General features: G+C 38.7%; 1 pseudogene across 1 annotated transcript; it reads left to right on the top strand.

Moving 5' to 3' along the window:
• The first annotated feature begins 468 nt into the window (after positions 1-468).
• On the top strand, positions 469-1,423 carry LOC309857008 (small ribosomal subunit protein uS5 pseudogene; annotated as a pseudogene). Its single transcript has one exon. The product of its transcript is annotated as a small ribosomal subunit protein uS5 pseudogene (transcript).
• Positions 1,424-17,532: the final 16,109 nt, after the last annotated feature.

Raw genomic sequence — 17,532 nt, 5'->3', positions numbered from 1 at the left:
ATATATCAGTGCTACCAACTAATGGCTATAATATCATCACCTTATTTATGAACAATGAAACAGTGTGTAATATTTAAATAAATTCCTATTTATTTTATATATTTATAAATTTAAATGAATTCCTATTTATTTATTATTAAAGAAATTCCTCTAACAAACAGTATGTTTTGAAGGTTGCTAGCAGGAAAGTGTTGTACGACATGGAAGTAATCTGAAAATGTGATCTAAAATTCTGCTTTCAAGGGCGCCTGGGTGGCTCAGTGGGTTAAAATTCTGCTTTCAAGAAGCTATAACAGTAAGTACTGAGCATTAGCTATTATATGCTATGGATGAATAACTGAAATCTACATTTGAAACTATTGGTACACTATATGTTACCTAATTGAATTTTAAAAAGTTAATAAAAAAACCACTATTTTATAAAACAATATTCCCAACAGGCTCTTTTGCTTTAAAATACTCACTTTGTTTCCTCTCCGAGAGAACACCAAATGGCGGATGACGCCGGTGCTGCGGGAGGGCCCGGAGGGCCCGGGGGCCCTGGAATGGGAGGCCGCGGCGGTTTCCGCGGTGGCTTCGGCAGCGGCATCCGGGGCCGGGGCCGGGGCCGGGGCCGTGGTCGGGGCCGGGGCCGAGGCCGCGGAGCTCGCGGGGGCAAGGCCGCGGACAAGGAGTGGATCCCCGTCACCAAGCTGGGCCGCCTGGTCAAAGACATGAAGATCAAGTCCCTGGAGGAGATCTATCTCTTCTCCCTGCCCATCAAGGAGTCTGAGATCATCGACTTCTTCCTGGGAGCCTCCCTCAAGGACGAGGTTTTGAAGATCATGCCTGTGCAGAAGCAGACGCGCGCGGGCCAGCGGACCAGGTTCAAGGCATTTGTCGCCATCGGAGATTACAATGGACACGTCGGTTTGGGTGTCAAGTGTTCCAAGGAGGTAGCCACTGCCATCCGCGGAGCCATCATTCTGGCGAAGCTTTCCATTGTCCCTGTGCGGCGAGGCTACTGGGGGAACAAGATCGGCAAGCCCCACACTGTCCCGTGCAAGGTGACTGGCCGCTGTGGCTCTGTGCTGGTGCGTCTCATCCCCGCCCCCAGAGGCACTGGCATTGTCTCAGCCCCTGTGCCCAAGAAACTGCTGATGATGGCTGGTATTGACGACTGCTACACCTCGGCCAGGGGCTGCACTGCCACCCTAGGGAACTTTGCCAAGGCTACTTTCGATGCCATCTCCAAGACCTACAGCTATCTCACCCCTGATCTCTGGAAGGAGACTGTGTTCACCAAGTCTCCCTATCAGGAGTTCACGGACCATCTTGTGAAGACCCACACCAGAGTCTCTGTTCAGAGGACCCAGGCTCCAGCTGTGGCTACTACATAGTTTTATACAAGAAAAATAAACTGAACTAAAGCTTGAAAAAAAAATACTCACTTTGTAATGAGAGTCATTACTTTTGTCTAGCCAAATCTTATAGCACTGTTTATCCCTTCCCTGCTTTATCCCTTCCCAGTATCAATAAAGGCTCACTTGGGTTACCTAGAAGCCATGAGAAAGCTTGTAATAGATCTGGCTGGTTTTCACCAGCAATTTGACCACCATGTGCACAGGGAAGTCTATTGATAAAGGCTTTATTGCAATAAGTTGCAAATACATGGATGATTTTGAATTCTCTTTCTTGAGGTCTTGTTTCATGATAATAAATTTAGGGTGGCTTATTGGAATGGATGTTATTAACATATCTTCATAGTTATAAGCACATGGAATTGTAAAATAGATGAATGAATGTGGCATTACTGACAACTGTCCTCATTTTGAAATCAAATTATAGTGTACTAATATGAGGAAGCAAAGCAGATTTGGGATTATGAGTGAAATAATTTTAAAAAGTATTATGGGTATGATCGGACTATTGGGTAATTCAGTAGAAAAATGTCTACTGATTGAGATTCTGTGTTCCCTGATTTCAGAGAGAAGTTAAGATAAATAAGTAACACGAGGAGACTAGGAAGCCAAACATAAGTGATAATTTTGTGCCAGGGTGTGTATACATCTGTTTATCTTCTTGCTTTACCACTAAGGTTACTCCTAGAGGAGAGTTTAAATATGTGTTGGAGCTAATCTCTGTGGATTACACAAGAAACCACATCCTACAGCTCTCCCTGAAACACCCCTTATGATTTCAATGTAATTTGGTCTTTGCATTTTTAGAAATAACAAAATACTTTGCAAACTCATCTACTTTATTACCATCACAAGTGAGTCAGCTGACTCCACATTTTAACACAGTGACAGTCACAGAGGAATGGAGGAATGAGTAGAGTTATATGTGCTTTTAAGAAGTATGACAGGGTAGCAGCTATTTCCAGGAACCAAAACATGGGTCAGCAGCTGTGCAGGAAAAGTGATGGAATAAATGACTCATTTCAGAGGAGTTCTATAACATATTAGTTCTATAATGTATCTTCAGCCCCCAATTACCCGCTTTGATCTAAAGATAAGGATTTACAGTTAAGGTCCCATTTATGATTTGACTGGTGTGGTCTGAATCATTTTTACTATTGTTTTGACTATTACTTGAAACCTATAGTAGTACTTGGGATATGTGTTGTGTATTCTGTGAACATGTGCTATTTTTAGATTAGATAATTTCTGTCTCGAACCCCTGTTCATTTGTTTGTTTTTGTTTATTTGATAGTGGTTTCAGTAAATGGATATATCTGAAAAATTGCAAAGCCACTATTAAAATAAGTTATTATTATATATAGCATGGAATTGCACATTCCTCCTTTGAATCCGACAGAGCTTCACCATATCCTTAACAATTTGGGAAAAACATGCTATTATTTTTCTTTATAAAATTTCTCCTGTTAGGCTGTGATGGTTGTCATCAGCAGTAACTCCTCTGAAGGCTTTGTCAAAAGAGTTGAAAAAATTGGAAAGGTGTGTGAATGAAGCTGTTTGCTGAATATAAAGAAAAGAGCATTGAAGTACAATTCACACTCTTACTTCTCCTTCTATGCTTTCAGATGTTTGACATTTGAAAATTTTGCTTCTAGAAGAGATGCCCTATATAATTCTTACTTTAAGGAGCAAGTTGCTTTTATAATTTTTTTTATTATTCTACCATTCCAGTATTTCCATTTAAATTAAATTCAATACCATTTAAAAAAAATCAAAAGTGCAGCCAGTATTCAATTCCTGGGCTAAATAATTTTAGAAAGCTTTGTGTTATTGAACCTACAGGGTTTTCCTGTAGTTTTAACTCTTTCTTTCTGTGATTTTTCCCATTAGTCACGTAAGTGACTGCAATATAACAGACATTGAGGATAAAGAAGGACTGAATAGAACAATCCTTGGCCTCATGAAGTTGAGAATCTAGCAAGGGAGTCAAACAATTCAATCATTCAGAGACAATTTATTGAGTGCCTGGCCTAAAATGAGCACAACAAAACCCCAGGGCAGAGGAATCATTTTAATGGGAGAGATAGATAATAGGTAAGCCAACTTTAAAAAAAAAATCGTACTGATTTTTCTTTAATAGAGATGCATATTTGAACTAAATAAGCACATTTTTAAAAGAGCAGTGATTGAGAAGAGGTTTTTAAACTGAGTGGTCCAAAGGGCCTCCCTGAAAAAGTATGTTTTGAACAGATTTCTGAATAATATCAGCTAGGAAGCTGCGTAAAAATCTCAGGGATGGGTGATTTTTCCAGTCGAAAAACTGTAAAGGCTCCAAAGTCACAATAGAGCTATAAGTTTCTCTAATAAAGTAACTTCTGACAAAGAATGAGAAGAAATAACTAACCCAGGTTTGAAAGAAAAGGGACAGACTTTCTATGGAATTCATATTTAATTAAAGCTCTAAAGGACAAAAATACAATAGAGCAAAATTCTGGTCACGCTGATATACCTAACGAAAGTTCATAAACAAGGTGTGGGTAGCAAAGAGTGTGTGGGAATGTTGGTAAGAACAGTGGGGAAGAGTCATCCCTGAACATGTTCTTAAATGAAGCAATTCTTGGGTTGTATTAAAGGGTAAATTGGAGTTTGCCTAAGTGATTAGAGAAGGATGCCTCAGCTTATGGAAGTTCAAAGCCATAAAGATGTGATAAACTACTGCAGATATTTTCATGTATATTTGTTGTTGCTTCTAGTAATGGTGATCTAAAAACTCCTACTTAAGACTACTAAAAATCCAGACAAAATAGCTTTTAAAGTTAAAAATATCAGAATGATTATAAAAATAAGTGAGGGATTACTGGGCCAAAATACGAAATACAATGAGAGCCTAGAGATTTATGCCCTGAAGCCATTTTAGCTATGGGAGCATTTGAAACTGCTAAAACACACTGAGCTGTGTTGTTCATAGACTCTTGATACTAGAGAAACAAAATTCAAAATCCAGCAGCAATCAAATTTGAGGACTTTGGTACAACCCAAATTTAACTTGAGATCCCCAAAGCACAAGGAGAAGCAGAAATAAGACTATAGCCTACCTTGCCTTCTGTGTAAACTGAGAAAGTCAATCACTGAATTTGTAGTATGATTGTCTTGTAGAGTCTCAGATATAAGAGAAAATCCTGCCAAGGGGGACCATACCATTATTATAGCTCTTAATTATCCCTACTCAATAAGAGTTTCAAATATAATGTCTTGAACATAGCAAAATGTAACAAAGCACACAAAGAAAAACCATTAACAAGATTTGATAGACAAAATGGGATTAAGTATGATGTTAAAATGATCAATAAAGATTGTAAAATGGCTTGATTACTCTGCTCAAAAAATGAGAGGGGAAGCAAATTGAACCAAAAACTGACACTAAAAATGATATTTAGAAAGGTTTTATAAATGAACAAATGGATACTCTAGAACTTTAAAAATATGACAGCTAATTTAAGATACCACAGGGGTGCCTGGGTGGCTCACTTAATTAAACCTCAAATTCTTTTTCTTTTTTTTTTTTAACACCTTAATTTTATTTTATCTCTTTCATTTGGCTCAGGTCATGATGTCAGGGTTGTGAAATAGAGCCCAGAGTTGGGCTCTGTGCTGAGCCTGGAGTCTGCTTAAGATTATTTTCCCTTCTTTTTCTATCCCTCCCTGCACTCTCACTTGCTCGCTCTCTCTTGCTTGCAAATAAATAGATAGATAGATAGATAGATAGATAATAGACAAAGAAAAATAAAAGCAGATTATGAAAATAAATATAAAGATTTTGAAATGAAAACAAGTTCAAAATAAAATAGAGAAGACCTACACAGCTTAAAGTTCATTCAGAAAATCTACTATTAAAGAAGTCAGTATGACACAATGTTAAGATATCAAAAGATTTGAGCATGCACTTTACAGAAAGGGTAATCCAAATGGCCACTCATATATAAAAACTGTTTATCTTTATTATGAATCTGGAATTAAATTAAATTAAATTAATAATAAATTAAAACCTAAAATGACATACTATTACACACTTACCATATTGGGCAACAGTAAAATTGCCTTGCAAGAATGTGAAAGAATGAAAGTGCCCATAATAAAAACATTTGAGGTAAGTTGGACAATATTTAGAAAACTTAAAAATAAAAATAAAAATTTGGTCCATTCCTAGAAATACAACATGGAACTAAATGAATATTTTCACCAGGATATGCAAACAGATGATTATAGCTATTTCATTCATAACGGCAGATCAGTAGTGGTCTATTTGCACAATGTTACATTAAATAAGAGAGAATATTAACAAACTGGGAGGAGGGGCTAGGTTGTTATCATAAACAGATCTTCTATGGTGCTGATTATGTTCTATTTCTCAAAATCTTTAAGTTAAAAAAGTTTTCACATTATATCTAGATAGATAGATGATAGATAGATATCCCAGAAGCTGCAATGCTAGGCTAAGACCAGGCTTTAAAGGGCTTTTCTATACTCTACTAAATACTTGAAACCATTCATTATATCATAGCTCAGTGTTCAAATCTCCATTTGTTTCCTCAGTTTCCTAATATTTACCTTAAGGTGACCTGATCCAGACTTTTGATCACCTTTGTCTAAATATTTCTATTTTAACAAAGTCCTTTTTAACACTGAGAGACTAAAACTTAGAAAAATACTCTTTTATCTCACTAGAGTGGAAAATATATAGTTACCCATTAACTAATGATATCCATGTCTACATTAGATCAATGACATTTTTAATTCTTGGGAGCTTTTGGTTAAATGAAATTTTTAAGCTTCCTTTAAATGAAGCTTTAAGCCATCACCACATGAATAAAATTAGAGAACCAAATGAAAACAGGCCAAGTATTTACAGAGTAATAGAATGTGCAATGGTAAGAGTACAATTCTGAAATCATAAAGCCTAAATTAGTGTGATGCATTTTTGCTACCCATGTAATCATAAACCAGTTATCCAAATGTGTTAGCCTCAGTTTTTTCACCCATGAAATGGTGATGATAATACTTATTATGCTGCGTTGTTGTGTGTATGTGATGAAGCATGGAGCATGAGAATCTCATATTCCATGCTAAAATGATAGCTATTTTTATACTTATAATAATTCTAGTAATAGTAATTAAATTGTTCAAAATGGTAATATTCATTTATATTGAGGCATTGTATTGACTATTCATAGACACATTTACCAAAATAAATTTCATTTTACTTTACCCCCTCTGAGGATATATATTCCCTAATTCAATATGAATCTCTTTATGAATAATAATTATCATAATAAATATGCTGATTTGTCTTCTATTTGTTTTTAGGGAGGTATCCTTTACTGTTGAACATGAAACTTAAGCAAGTCTGTCTTATTCAAAATTTGCATGCTGTTTTCTTATGAAACTAGATTATAGAGTTGTATGAAATAAATTCATGCAGTTAAGACATTGATGTTTGGAACACTGGGTGGTCAGTTTAGTATTTCAAAAGAAGATTTTAAATTTAAACCTTAAAACTGAGCTCTTTCAGCCTTATTTATAGACCATCCTTCATGTTTCATAAGTACTCCTCCATTGTAAACTAAGTAATAGTTTTTGTCACAGTGTATATAACGAAAATGGATTTTATATTCTATTATTTCAGAGTTAGTTGCAGTTTCTACTGCCTTAATTCCTTTTTTGAAAAATAGATTAATTCTACAAAAAGTTTTTTCCAGGTTTATTGAAAAAAATCGACATATTTGTAAATTTAAGAAATGATTTCTTATAACATTGCAAACTTTTAACATTGTGTAAATTTTGTACAATTTGATAAATTGGTATACATCTTTATTGCAATATAATCTACATAAAAATGTTAATACATCTACTATCTCATATAGTTGCCACTGTTTTTTATGCATTTATAATAAGGAATTTTAAGATCTACTCTCTTAGCAACTTTTATGTATATAGTATAGTAGAGATAAACTTCAGAGGTCTTGTGGGTTTTGTTCCAGACTGCCTCAATAAAGTGATTATCTCAATAAACTAAGTCAAATTATTATATTTTTTGGTTTCCCAGTGCATATAAAAAATTATGTTTCCCAGTGCATATAAAAAATAAAAGCTATACTGCACTGTTCAAAAGCATTATGTTTTTAAAGAAAAACAATGTATATACCTTAAGTACACTAGTTCTGAGTTTTCAGTGGGTCATAATTACTGATCACAGATCACCATAACAAATACAATAATAATGAAAAAACTTGATATATTGCAAGAATTACCAACATGTGACAAAGAGACACAAAATGAACAAATGTTGTTAGAAAAATGGTGGCAGCAGACCTCTTTTATACAAGATTGCTATAAACTTTCAACTTGTAAGAATGTGATATATGCAAAGTTTAATAAAGGGAAGCACAATAAAAAAAAGTATGTATATCTTATTAACTATGATCATCATGCTGTACATTAGATCCCCAGAACTTTTTCATATTATAGTTGCAAGTTTGCACCCTTGGACCACCTTACTCCACCCCAGGTTCACCCCTTGTCAACTCAACTCTAAGTTTCCATTAGTTTTCCTTTTCCTCAGATTCTGTATGTAAGGGATATCATAATACATAAATTAAAAAAATATATAAAATCTTTGAAATATTTCACTTAGAATAATACCTTCAAGATCCATCCATGCTGTTGTAAATGGCAGTATTTCTTAATTTTTCATGGTTAAGTAGTATTCCGTAGTATATATTTACCATACTTATTTTACTCATTCATCCATTAATGGATACTGAAGTTATTTCCATCTCTTGCTTAGAGTTAATAATTTTATAATAAACATAAGAGTGCAGATATGTCTTTGAACAGTGAACTTCGTTTTCTTTAGATAGATACCTAGAAGTGGGATTACTGAATCATATGGTAATTTTACTTTTAATAATATGAATAATCTCCATACTGTTTTCCATACAAATTTATATCCCTATTACAGTGCATAAGTTCCCCGTTTTCCCCAATATTTACCAAAATTGGTTAGTTTCAATTTTTTGGTAGTATATATTCTAATATCTTGCTGTGTTTTTCAGAGGTAAACAACAACAACAACAACATAAGGACTTTGCCCTGAGATTTTTACGTTGAGCACTTTTTAATGCTCCTGTTGGTCATTTATATAACTTTTTTGAAAAAAAAGTCTATTGAGATCCTTTTGCTATTTTTTTAATCATATATTTTTTTCTATTTGTATCTGTTGGTTATTAACCTCTTTTCAGATATAAGTTCGTAAGTATTTTCTTACATTCTGTGGATTGTGTTTTCATTCTCTCTCCCTTTTTTTGGCAATGCAGAAACGTTAGTTTGATGTAATACCATTTATTTATTTTTGCTTTTTTTGCTTGTGTTTTTGGTCTGGTATCCAAAAAACTATTGGCAAGACCAATGTCAAGGAGAATTTTTCCTATGTTTTCCTTTAGGAAATTTAGTTTCATGCATCACCTTTAAGTCTTTAATCTATTTCAAGTTCAGACTTATGAGTGATATAAGGTTCCCTTTTCATACTGTTTATGTGACTATTCAGTTTTAAATATCATTTATTGAACAGACTATCTTTCCCCATTACATATGTTGGCCCCTGTCAAATATTAGGTGACTGTATGAAAGGATTTATTTCTGGACTCTCAATTCTGTTCTACTTGTTTATTGGTCTGTTTTTATGCCAGTATACTTTATTGTTTTGAGCATGAGGGCTTTGTAGTATAGTTTCAAATCAAGAAGTGTAATCTCCCTTCTTCATTCTTTCTCAGAACTGCTTTGATTATTTGTTGTCTTTCATGGTCTCATATAAACTTTAGGATTCTTTACTTACTTCTGTAAAACAATAATATTGGATTTTTTTTTAAGATTTTTAATTTATTTATTTGACAGAGAGAGATGACAAGCAGGCAGAGAGGCAGGCAGAGAGAGAAGAGGAAGCAGGCTTCCTGCTGAGCAGAGAGCCTGATGCGGGGCTCGATCCCAGGACCCTGGGATCATGACCAGAGCCGAAGGCAGCGGCTTAACCCACTGAGCCACCCAGGCGCCCCTAACATTGGATTTTTGATAGGAATTGGATTTACAGATGGTTTACGGTAGTATGGACATTTTAACAATGTTAATTCTTACCATTCATAAATATGAGCTATCTTTCCATTTCTGTCACCTTCAATTTCTTTATCAATGTCATAGTTTATGGAGTACAGATCTTTCATCTTCTTAGTTAAATCTATTCCTAAGTATTTTATTATTTTTGATGCTATTGTGAATTAGATTGTTTTCTTTATTTTTTCAGATAGTTCATCATTAGAATGTTAAAATGCTCCTGTCTTGTGCTTACTTTGGCAGCACATATACTAAAATTGGAATGGTGCAGAGAAGATTAGCGTGATCACTGAACAAGGATGACATGACAAACTGGGAAGCAGTCCATAAAAAAAAAAAGAAACAAAACAAAATTCTTTTTTTTATATATTGATCATGTATTTGGTAATTTTACTAAATTTGTTTATTCAAATTTATTGTGAATTTTTTAGGATTTTTTAACATGTAAGTTCATGTTATCCAAAAAAAGAAAATTTTACTTCTTCCTTTTTTTTTTTTTTTTGGAGTCTCTTATTTCTATGTGTTCCTTGTTTCTCTGGCTATGACATCCACTACTGTGTCAAATGAGAGTAGTGAAAATGGACACACTTGTCTTTCTTCTGATCTTTAAGGGGAAAACTTTCAAAAGTTTTGATTGAATATGAGATTAGCTCTGGGCTTGCAATCTGTGTTTTTTCTTTAATGGGTTTTTTAAATTATTTTTTAAAATTTTTTATATAATGTGTTTTAATCCCTAGGGGTACAGGTCTGTGAATCACCAGGTTTACACATTTCACAGCACTCACCATCACTCACCATAGCACCTGCCCTCTCCAATGTCCATACCCCCACCATCCTCTCCCAACACACCTCCCCCCAGCAACCCTCAGTCTGTTTTGTGAGATTCAGTCTTTTATGGTTTGTCTCCCTCCTAATACCATCTTTTTTTATTTTTCTTTTCGTACGCCCGAAACTGCCTATGTTGCATCTCCACTTCATCATATCAGGGAGATCATATGATAGTTGTCTTTCTCAGATTGATTTATTTCGCCAAGCATATTACCCTCTAGTTCCATCCACGTCATCACAAATAGCAGGATTTCATTTTTTTGATGGCTGCATAGTATTCCATTGAACATATATACCACATCTTATTTATTGATTCATCTGTTGAAGGACATTTAGTTTCTTTCCATAGTTTAACTATTGTGGACATTGCTGCTATAAACATTTGGGTGCATGTGCCCCTTCAGAATGCCACGTTTGTATCTGTAGGGTATATACCCAGTACTACAAGCACTGGGTCATAGGGTAGTTCTATTTTCAGCTTTTTGAGGCACGTCCACGCTGTTTTCCAGAGTGGTTGCACCAGCTTGCGTTCCCACATACAGTGTAGGAGGGTTGCCCTTTCTCCACATCCTCGCCAGCATCTGTCATTGACTGACTTGTTCATTTTAGCCATTCTGAACGGTGTGAGGTGGTATCTCATTCTGGTTTTGATTTGTATTTCCCTGATGCCGAGTGATGTGGAGCATTTTTTCATGTGTCTGTTGGCCATTTGAATGTATTCTTTGATGGAACATGATAGTGAGCTTAGGGAATCACCAAGTTAATGAAAGAGGTGCCTCTTGTAGGTGAAGTAAGAGTGAGAGAAAGAAAAGAGGGCTTATCCTAGATTGGAGAACTCGGGGCTGAAAAGGACCCTCATCTGGGAGCAGAGAAAGTGGTCCAGAATCAGAGGCACAGAGGACTCCCAACACCTTCCACAGAAGCGGAGCACCTAAAGACATAGTGCCATTACCCCTGGAAAATCTAGGCATGGAGGTATTCTCTTTAGGAAAATAGGCATCGGAGAATAGTTTGTCCATAGCCCAGTCACTGACTTCAAGACGAAAAGCTATACCAGCTCTCGAAGCAGGCCGGATAGCTCAAGCAACACCAGCCCAAGCCAAAATCCTTATCCCCTGCCTTTCTGAACAATGACAGAGCAGCGGTTCTGTCTAGAACCAGGAGGAATTCAGAAGTCAATGTTTGGGTCCGGGTTGTGTCCATCAGTTCAGAGGCGGCCTTCAGATCAACTCATGATTCCAGGGTCTTGGTATTGACTCTGTACTCAGGTTCTCTGCTCAGGGGCACGTAAGCTTCTCCCTATCCTGCCACACGCCCTGATTGGGATCTATCTGCCTCTCTGTCCAATACGTGCATGTGCACGTCGGACAAGATAACAAAGACAAAAACAGTGCGCAATAATTGACTGGGGCCAAAGGATGTTTTATTGCATTTGGACCTAGGTACCTATCGAGGGCAGCCAGGTACAGAGAAACTCCCACCATCCTAAAATGCCCAACCTTCGCTCGGAGCTCCCTTGTTCATTGTACTGTTCTTTGCCTTCCTGGATCACCACACCAACCTGCAGAATCTGCTGTCTGTTGCGCTGTACTGACCCCTTGTTAACACATTGTGCTTCCTCTCGGGGCTCCATTGGAACATGCCCATCTTCTGCAAGGGGCACAGTTTGCTTATCGCATGTAACCATTTGGGGGATGGTCATGAGAGGGTGAAGGCAGGCTTGTGCTGCCACATCTCCATGCAGTTCCACAGAGGGTAGCTGATCCACCATGAGGGAGTGCTCAAGGTTCTTCCACATTCGAATCCTCTTCAATGCGTCCTTTTGCACATACAAGTTGTCTTCCTGAAATGGGCACGGAAGTCTTTCAGTTGGCTTCATTGGGCTATGGGTCTCTTCCAACATGCTCTCCGTTGGCTTCTGTGGACTCCAAGAACATGAGTCCGTCCTGGACCTAAGGTTCTAGGGTGTTGACTCTGCCTTGGATGCATGGTCTTTTTGGAAGATTGGGAGGCCTTGTTGGCACCGTTTCTGGAGACCATTGAGGTACTCGTGTGCTTTCTGTGGAAGACTCCAGACATGTCTTTGGCACGGTTGCGGGGGTTCACTTTGAGCTTCCCTTGGGTGGACCTTTTCCTGTTGAGATGCTCCATGATTTGGTGGGAGGGTCTAACCCTTACGCAGGGCTCGGATTTCCTCCCCTGAGGCATTGCTTGTGGTCTGTTAGTTTCTTGGCCTATCGTGGCTAAGATGGAATGAGGGATCCTTGCCTTTATCCGAGGTCCAGAGGGCTGGTGCTGACACTCACGACCAAATACTACGAATTGGGCCATGGAGAAGTTGACACCAACTCGCTTCGCAAACTGCCTTGGTGAGAGACCCAGGCGGCTCCAGCGGTTTGGGATGGCTTGGGGTCCTCTTGGCCCACCCATGACTACTCCAGTCAAGTGTAGTGATCAGGCCTGGGTTGATGAGGAGTGGTTGCTATGACCTCAGAGCTTTGTGACATCACAGATGCTGGCTTCACTGAAGCAGCTGTCCCTCTCCCATGACCTTGGTGTCCTATGGCTTTAAGTAGGAAGCCCCGGGAAGGACAGAACAAGAGCCCTCTGAACCTGATCAAGAACTCAGGATGTCTTGTGGGTTAATGTCCAACTTCCCCTTTCTGGAGACATAGAGGAAGGAAAATGACATTCAGTATATCTTCCTTTAGGCCAACATATCCCCGGAGACGGCAAGGTGTCCTTTTACACTACAATTTCTAGATATCTCAAGAAAAGGTGAGGCCTCGCGGGTATAAGCAGCTCTCCGTGGGGTTTGTCGTCCTGTGGGTGCGAGCGTACTTTGTCAGCGTCTTTTGCCTATGGGTCAGTGATGACTAAGATACGGAAAGTCCCTTTCCGAGGTAAAAGGTGAGGGCATCGATATATGGTGCTGTCTGTGGCCTCGTCTCCTAGTGTTCTGAAACACACGGCTAAGGGATGAGGCCTCTGTCTACCTGGCTTTCCCTTAAATACCTTTGCAAAGTCTTTGAGGAGAGTGATATTCTGCATCTGAGATAACTCTCAATGAAGAGGCCTGGACCGAACCCGTTGTTATTATTAGTTAACTGTACTTGTTGTGGTAACGGGTATAAACATGTGGACCAAGTCTCTTTAGTCAGAAGGAAAGGGACGGCCTATACCGAAGGCTTGCAAGGCCCATTCGAGCAGACCTTTGGAGTGAGCCGCAATGCCCTTGCAAGGACTAGTGGATCAGGAAGTTTGGGTCCATTTCGGCACCACAGTATTCCTCTGCCGTCGAGTGAATGAACCCCTGGACCTTGCCTTGACATGAATGTCCCATGCCCTGCTGTTGGGAAATGGAAAAGGCAAGCAAACAAAGGGAAATGTCATATGGCTACCCACAATATGTGCCTCGGGAGGAATACCTTGGCCCACTTAAGGAAGGGAATAATAAAGGGCAAGAAGTCAGAGAAGGAGACCCACCAGGAGTGACTCAGGACTCTGAGAATCCAGCTGAGGGCTATCGAAAAGAGAACTGATAAATGGGTGGTCAGGAGCTGTGGCATATATTAGGAGGAGCACTAGGACGTCCATGCAACTAAAGCATCCGTGAATACTCTGTCAAAAATGGATGATGGATGATAGGCAGGCTTTCTCAACAGATAGCAACAACAACATCAATTCATAGGAAAACAATGTGGCCCTCTCAAAACCAAAGGAAGTCACAGGGAGAAAAGGAAAGAATTATATTGTTTATTATCTTTCCTTATTGAAATGACATTGGGTGGGTTTCCTAAAATGTCCTTCTTTGAATTGGGTCTTTATCCTTGTGAATTAGAGCTTACCCGCCTCTTCCATCTCTGGATTTGATGAGAGGACATGACAATGCCTTCACTAAATACCTAGAAGAGTGGCCCAGGAAAATGATCTTTTAGGCCAATCTTTCTCCAGAGATGGCAAAGTTTTCCTATTTCCTCTGAAATATCTAGAGATATCAGAAACAACAAGTCCTCTGGTATATCATCCCGTCTCTCTGAGGTTTGTCATCCTTTGCATGAGAGAGTGACATTATACATTATAGCTAATCCTTAAGGAGGAGCAATGGACAGCACTCCTTGTTACCATTATTTATCTCTACCTACTGTGTTAATGGGTATAACCCTGTTGACCAAGTCTCTTTAATCAAAGGAAAATTAATGGCTTATATCGATGGTCTGCAAGGCTCACTTGAACAGAACTGAGGATTCAGCTGCTATGTCCTTGCAAAGACCAGTGGATAAAGAAGGTGTGGTCCATATTGGCAACAGAGTATTCCTCAGCAATTAGGGAGGATGAACTCTTGATTCTTGCACTGGCATGAATGCCACAGGACTGGGTTTGTGAAATGAAATGGGCAAGGAGACATAGGGAAATATCATATGGCTTCTCTCATATGTGCCCTAGGACGAATACCACGGCCCTTAGTAGAAAGAAGGAAAAACTGAAGGGGATAAGTCAGAGAAGGAGACAAACCAGGAGTAACTCAGAACTCTGAGGAATCAAGCTGAGAGTCAAGGAAAAAAGAGACATGCAGGGAATGAGGGAACGGGCTAATGGGTGTTGAAGAGTTCTGGCATATCTTAGGCGGAGTACTAGGTCATATATGGAACTGAAGCATCAGTGAATACTCTGTCAAAAATGGATGATGGATGACAGGCTGGCTTCCTCAACAGTACAAAATAATACAAAAACAAGCTGGCCCTTTCAAATGCAGGTGAAGACAGACAGAGAAAAGGAAAGAATTATATTTTTATTATGTTTAATTATTGAAATGGAATATAATTTGTCATTATTTGAATTGGGTCTTTATACTAGTAAAGTGGAGTTCATCCACCTCCTCCATTTGTGGAATTGATGAGAAGAAAATGGCATTGCCTTCTCTAAATGTCTAGAAGAGTTGAACAGGAAATGATTTGCACCTCGCCATCTGTGTGTTGACAGGGGTTTGATTACTGCTTCAAACGCTTTAGTCACTACTACAGAGCTGAGATTTTGTAGGTTTCCTGACCTAATCTTTGGAGTGAATATGTGTCTTGGAATTTATCCTTTTCTCTCAGTTCTTTTCTTTTGGGTTTGCTTCATTAGTGCTATTCTTCACTTCCTCCCCATCTTTTGTGTGTCTTATCTGTGTGTGTGTGTGTGTGTGTGTGTGTGTGTGCTGAGTGTGTTTCAAATAACAATTATAATTAAATTGATGGAGATAGGAAGTCGGTATTTAATGGATAGCAGTTCCATTTGACATGCCTTGAAAACTCACATTCCCTCTCTTTCAGCCACATTTCCTACAAAGAATGTCATCTTTTGTCCTCTTTGATAAACACATATTCTCTCAAACCTGACCTCAACAAACACCACATTTTTTGTGCCTGGGTAGTGTCGTATTATTTGTCCATTTTTCCCTTGCTTTTTCATATGTCTCTTGACAGTCATGAGAGAGTGAAATTGTATGTTATTTGTCTTTCTGGGACTGATAGATGTGACGTAGGCTAATGCTCTCCACAATTCTGCCACATGAGGCAAGTGGAAAGAATTCATTCTTGCTTATGGCTGGGTAAGATTCTGTGGGGCTTTTTCAGGACAGTGAGATGGTAGTAGTGTCTGGTAACTCCAGACTTGTCTTTATCCAGGAACACAACAGGAAGATTACCACATCAACTTCAACATGGCAGAAATGAACTGGAGCCCACAAAGCAAACTCCATAGCAAAAGAGAGAATAAGTTGCAATCATTATGGGAGAAGATTGGAGACATGGTTTAGGGGAAAAGTGGAAAGTTGGTAATTCAGAAGGCAGTGAGACAATGCAATGGGAAAAGCCACAAGAGATCGGAGCACACTTGGAACCCACAAGGAGTACGTTCTCCAATTCCATTGATTCTGACCATCAGGGGGTCTGAATCATACTAGTTCATGCCAACAAAGGGCCTTGAGGCCTGGAGATTTTAGATCAGCAGCCTTGGCATATCAACTCAAAAGAACACTGTATTTCTCTGTCAGAGAACACCAACAAATAGCCAGGTGAAGACAGCCTGGAAACCACGATTAGAGACAATACCAGGTGACACAGTGGGAAGATGGTGGGTTCTGGCTGTACATTAGTGAGAGGCAGTGTTCTTGGAGATGATTTGATGGGGGCAAAAGAAATTTGGGGCTCTCGCACAGGCAGCATCAAGCCCGAGCTACTGGCCAAAGACAGGTTGGTGAGGGCTTTAATTGCCTCTCCTGCAAACACGAAATTCTAACCATGGAACACATAGGGTACTGTGTTCCTCAGTCCAACTTGCTTCATTTTAAGAGAACAGATTCTCCCATAGGGGACTAGAAGAAAGCCCTGTCCATAGGCTGTCCCCTGACCACAGAATGCTACAGGCATTCATTCTGTTGTGAAGGTTGAATTTCTCCTTTCACAGGCACACCAGATCCCACCAAGCTAAACCTCAGCCTATTCAGCCCAGACCCCAAACACACCAAAAGGCTGGCAAAGAGAGCCTCTGCAGATGACTGGTCTCAAGGACAGGGGGCAGCTATGATACAACAGCAGAGGGCATGCATGCCACACACACATACCTGAGACTCCCTCAAGGGCCAGCCCTTGGGCACTCCATGATATCTTATTTCTAAAGAAATTACCATCAGGATAAAAAACAGAATTGATTTTTCAAATACTGAGAAAGAGTCAGAGACCTATATCCAAGACAAAGATGGAAGAATCAATTGTTGCCAAGGAAGAAGACAAGAAATTATCATGGCCAGGTAATCGGAGTGAAACCTCACATATAACACGCCCAATGGAGGATTGAAAGCAGAAAGATATCAGGGAGTCTCAAAACACATAGATTAAACTGATAGAAATAAAATAAAATAAAATAAAATAAATAAAGAATTTCTAAAGAAAAGATTGGTAGCAGACTGAAGGAAAAGTCCAAGAAGCTGGCAGAAGCAAAGGACCAAATTTTTGACCTGGCAGAAAAGGAATGGTAAATAAGGAAACAAATCCAAAGAAAGAAGGAAGAATGATGAAACATGACAATGAGCTTAGGAAAGTCATTGACTCCAAGGAATAGAAAGAGGTGCTTATTGTAGGAGAAGTAGGAGTGAGAG

The sequence above is a fragment of the Mustela nivalis genome, assembly GCF_964662115.1.
Source record: "Mustela nivalis genome assembly, contig: HAP1_SCAFFOLD_165, whole genome shotgun sequence".
Taxonomy (NCBI): Eukaryota; Metazoa; Chordata; class Mammalia; order Carnivora; family Mustelidae; genus Mustela; species Mustela nivalis.
The sequence above is the reverse complement of the archived record's forward strand: the minus strand, read 5'-3'. Positions and strand labels throughout refer to the sequence as shown.